Source organism: Nicotiana attenuata, chromosome 1 (assembly GCF_001879085.1).
Source record: "Nicotiana attenuata strain UT chromosome 1, NIATTr2, whole genome shotgun sequence".
NCBI lineage: Eukaryota > Viridiplantae > Streptophyta > Magnoliopsida > Solanales > Solanaceae > Nicotiana > Nicotiana attenuata.
Genome location: NC_031989.1, coordinates 15,249,329 through 15,253,901, shown reverse-complemented (window position 1 = coordinate 15,253,901; position 4,573 = coordinate 15,249,329).

Genomic DNA, 4,573 nt, shown 5'->3' with positions numbered 1-4,573 from the left:
ATTGGGGAAGGGGTAAAATTGAAAACATTTTCTGCTGCCCTAAAGGTTTCTATAAAAGGGCATGTTTCTTTCTTCTCAAGGGAGATTTTTTTAGAATTACAGATACTCAAAACTTAGAGACGGCTAAAAAAAATGTTCTGAAATATAGAAGTTTTCTTGCACCATTTGGAGGTCAAAAATTGCTCGAATTGGGTTTTCAATCTGACTTTTAGCAATAATCAAAGAGTTTTCACAGCTTTTTTTTTGATTTATTTGGTATTCAAAATGGTTTGAAGAAGCTGGTTTGCTGGGTTTGATTTGCTGAACTGCAAGCTGTTACTGTGCCGATCCTTTCACCTTTCTTTTGCTTTGATTTTCCCAGGTATTTCTTGGATCTCGGTAATTTGAGAAGCGTGTTTGGAAGCCCTGTAATCAATTTAAATAGTTATGGATGAATATTAGCTGAATATTAAATCTATGTTCTTCAAAGCTTACTTGGTCGTTCCTCATTTGATTTAGCCTTGCTATTGTGAACCTTATTGTATTCAGTCATGCTTAGATAGTGTATTTTGGACTGTACTTGAATTTCCTTTGTTATGTGTTAAATCTGGACTGCTGCAGCATGATTTATTGTATACATATAGCATCTTCTTCGTGGGGTTTGATTGAAGTGTTTCCAAACTAGTAATGATAGTTAGTCTACCATGGGCTTTCTTATCGTGTTGTTGCATCTAGTAGTGATTACACTTAGTAGTAGTCTTTTAAAAGTTAGATGAAAAATTCAGCTCTAATTTTGTAAGTATGAAGATAGATGTGGGTGATACAGTGTTTGATCTTTGAATAAATCTCAGAAAGTGATATTAGTCTGATTAATAGCATGCTTAGTAAATCATTGTTAAGATTAACAAGTATTCTATAATTTAGATCCAGGTTAGCATGAAAGATAGCATTGTTTTAAAAATCGTTAACATGGTTATTCTTGCAATATGATTTTCGAAATTCCTTTGGTATGCTGTTGGGTGTAGTGTAGTCAGTTGGGCCTTGTCTAGGCCTGACCGTATGATTTACTATTACTTTTCCCCGGTGTGCTCCAAGTGACCTCACTCAGGTTGTTTTAGCTGGGCTATTATCGTTGGCCCAGTTATACCAAAGTACCCCCTTGTCGATTTTATTCCCAGTCTGGGCCTCATATTGAGTCCATCTTTGCTCTCTTGTTTATCATGGAGCTGGCATGTGACAATTGGGCCTGCTGCCAGTTTGGGCCCCATAAACAACCAAATGCCTGATTTCACTTAATGCCAATCCACTAATTATTAAGTTTAGTTTGAACTTTCGCCTAAAGTAAATTCAAACTCCCTTAGTTTTCTTTAATTAATTAGACTTCTTTAATTAGATTGAGGTGTGCCATCAAAATTGATCTTATGGCCCTCATTAAATCGTATACTTAGATATAAAAGAAAGAAAAAAAAAACGAACTTTGTAGTTTGCTTTAGGCGTGCAATTGAATTATTACAACTACGGGTACGGTTCCCGTGACGTGGTTGTGATACTTAAATTTAAATTAGATTAATATAGGAGCATCTTTAGTTTGCCTTCAAGAAGAATATACAAATTTTTTCTTTTAAAATAATTTGAGGCGCGCCATACACAATTAAAAGGCATAACATATGGCCCTCATAAAGATAGTTTAGAAAATGCTTCGAACCTTCGTAGTTGCTCTAGGCGCGTTAATTAAATACTTGTCATAGCTACGGGTACGGTTCCCGTGACGTAGCTGTGATGCTTAATTCCGGGGGTACATTTATGTGACCCGGCCACATTTAATTTTTTTAATAAATAAACACGTTTTTGATTGTGGGTACGGTTCCCGTGACATGATTCGACGTATAATGAAATAATTAGTGGTACAACAATCGGATTATTAAAAGCGGTTTTAAAAGGAATAAAAATGCACATAAGTTTCAAAGTTGTTTTGAAATCAAATAAATAGGCCAATAATAATAGTTGAGCGACCGTACTAAAACCACGGAACTCGGGAATGCCTAACACCTTCTCCCGGGTTAACAGAATTCCTTACCCGGGTTTCTTTGTTTCGCGGACTGTAAATCAGAGTCAATTTTTCCTCGATTCAGGATTTAAACCGGTGACTTGGGACACCTTAAATTATCCCAAGTGGCGAATCTGAATTTTGAATAAATAATCCCGTTTCGATTATCACTTAAATTGGAAAAAACTCCCTATATACCCCTTCCGGGGGTGTAGGAAAAAGGAGGTGTGACAAACGTAACAGGAAAATGATCCTCCAATAGGTTCCATCAAAACCATAGATAAAAAATTAGCTATTCATAATAGTATGCATAGCTACAATACTAAAATTCATAACCAATAATGGAAATAGGAAGAAGGAAGTGAAAAACTCGTAGAAGAATTTTCCGCCTTGCTCCTAGTGTGTTCTTGCCTCCTTTGGTCGAATCCCCGGTCAAAAGTGATATTTAATGTCTATTTGTATGTGTAGGAAAAGACCCAAAAGAAACAAACAAGTCCAAAACCAAATAGGAGATAAAATAGGCTTTAAAATCCTGGAACATGCGAGGCCAAACGCACGCACCCATCTTGCGTTGGCCCTGGAGTCGCAAGCTTCACAGCGCGCCTCCTCCCGCGGCAGACCTCGCATCGCGAGGTAAAAAGCACGAAATGCATCTCGCGTCGCCTACTGCTTCTTCGATTTTGTTGCCTAACCTTTTCACGTTTTTGACCTTCTTCTTTCAATTGTTCTTCGCATTACTCCTTTTCCTCTTCTTTTGCCTTTGGTTCTTTTTTGTCTTCTTTTTGATTTGTCTCTTTTATAATATTGTTTTATAGCATGAATTACACATTCAATATTTACTTTGCTCTAATTTCATCTCCAATGTACCTACACATAAAATAAACTCAATTAAGCACAAATATAGTATAGTTTAGCATTAAAGCCCCAAAATGTAAGGTTAGTAATGCACTATAAATATGTAATTATAGCCAAACATCACGTTCCTCCAAGTTGATCTTATGCATGTAAAATGCGGAGCTTATGCCCCGAATATCCGCCAGTGTCCACCCAATAGCCTTCTTCCTCTTTTGTAGCACCACCAATATAGAATCTACTTGCACGTTAGTCAAACAAGAGGAAAGAATAACCTGTAAGTAGAAGAAGGGCCAAGATATTCAAACCAAAGATGTGGAGGCAATGAATTCAACTCCAAGGTAGGAGGCTCTTCAATAGAAGGTTTTGTAGGAGGAGTTGTCCTATTATCAAGATCCAAAGATAGTTTCCGGGGTGCATAATTGTACGACCTCATTCCTTGAAAAGAGTTCACACATTCCATGAAGCCATCCATCTCGTCATCATCAAAGTTGAGCAAGACGGCCTCCAACATATCATCAACATTGATTGTGGCACTTGTATCATCTACAATAACATCGGTCACCAAGTCCACAAAAGAGCACACTTCGTTGCTATTTGGTTACGGCATGGATTTACACACATGGAAAGCCACTTGTTCATCACCCACCCGGAAGGTGAGTTCTCTGGCTTCCACATCACAAAGATCCTTCCCCGTGACAAGGAAAGGTCTTCCAAGAATAATCGGCACCTCATAATTAACTTCAGAATCAAGAATGACAAAATACTTCGGAAGAATGAATTTATCAACACGAACCAAGACATCTTCAATCACTCCCAAAGGTCCGTTCATAGTACGATAGGCCATTGCAATCTCATAGAGGTGGGTCTTGGTTGCCCAATTACCAAAGTCTTAAAAACCGAATAGGGCATCAAATTGATACTTGCCCCAAGATCACAAAGGGCTTTAGCAAACTCAACACTTCCAATTGTACAAGGAATCGTGAAAGCATTGGGATCCTCCAATTTGGGAGCTATTGGATGCACAATTGCACTCACTTGATGGGTGACTTTGATAGTTTCAAAATTCATTGACCGCTTCTTTGTCACAATATCCTTCACAAGCTTTGTAAAATCGGGCATTTGTTCCAAAGCTTCAACCAATGGCACATTAATTGAGAGACTCTTGATCATTTGAATAAGCTTCTTGAATTGGTTTTTACCATTTTGCTTGGCAAGTCTTTGAGGGTTTGGAGGTGGAGGCTTAGGTAATGGTTCCTTAGCCTTTTGCACTATCGGCTCCGGTATGTCAATAATGTGATCTCTAGACGGATTCACCTCCTCTTGAGTCTCTTCCACACTATCATCAATATCAATCGGAATTTCATCATTTGATTGTATTACATTGTTCGGGACCTCTTCTTCTTGTACCACTTGCTCATCATCCACAAGTTGCTTTTGACTCGAGGTGGGTGCATTCCCACCTCTTCCACTTTTTGTAGTAACGGCCATGGCATGCCCCGTGTTGTTCCAACCCTTTGGGTTCACCACCGTGTCACTTGGTAGTGCTCGCTTAGGTCGAGAATTCAGAGCTTGAGAGATTTGCCCCATTTGGACTTCTAAGTTGCGGATTGTTGTGTTGTGTGAGGCAAGTTGGGCATCCGAATCAGCATTCTTTTCCATCATTTGCTTGAACATTTTCTCAATACACCCCAT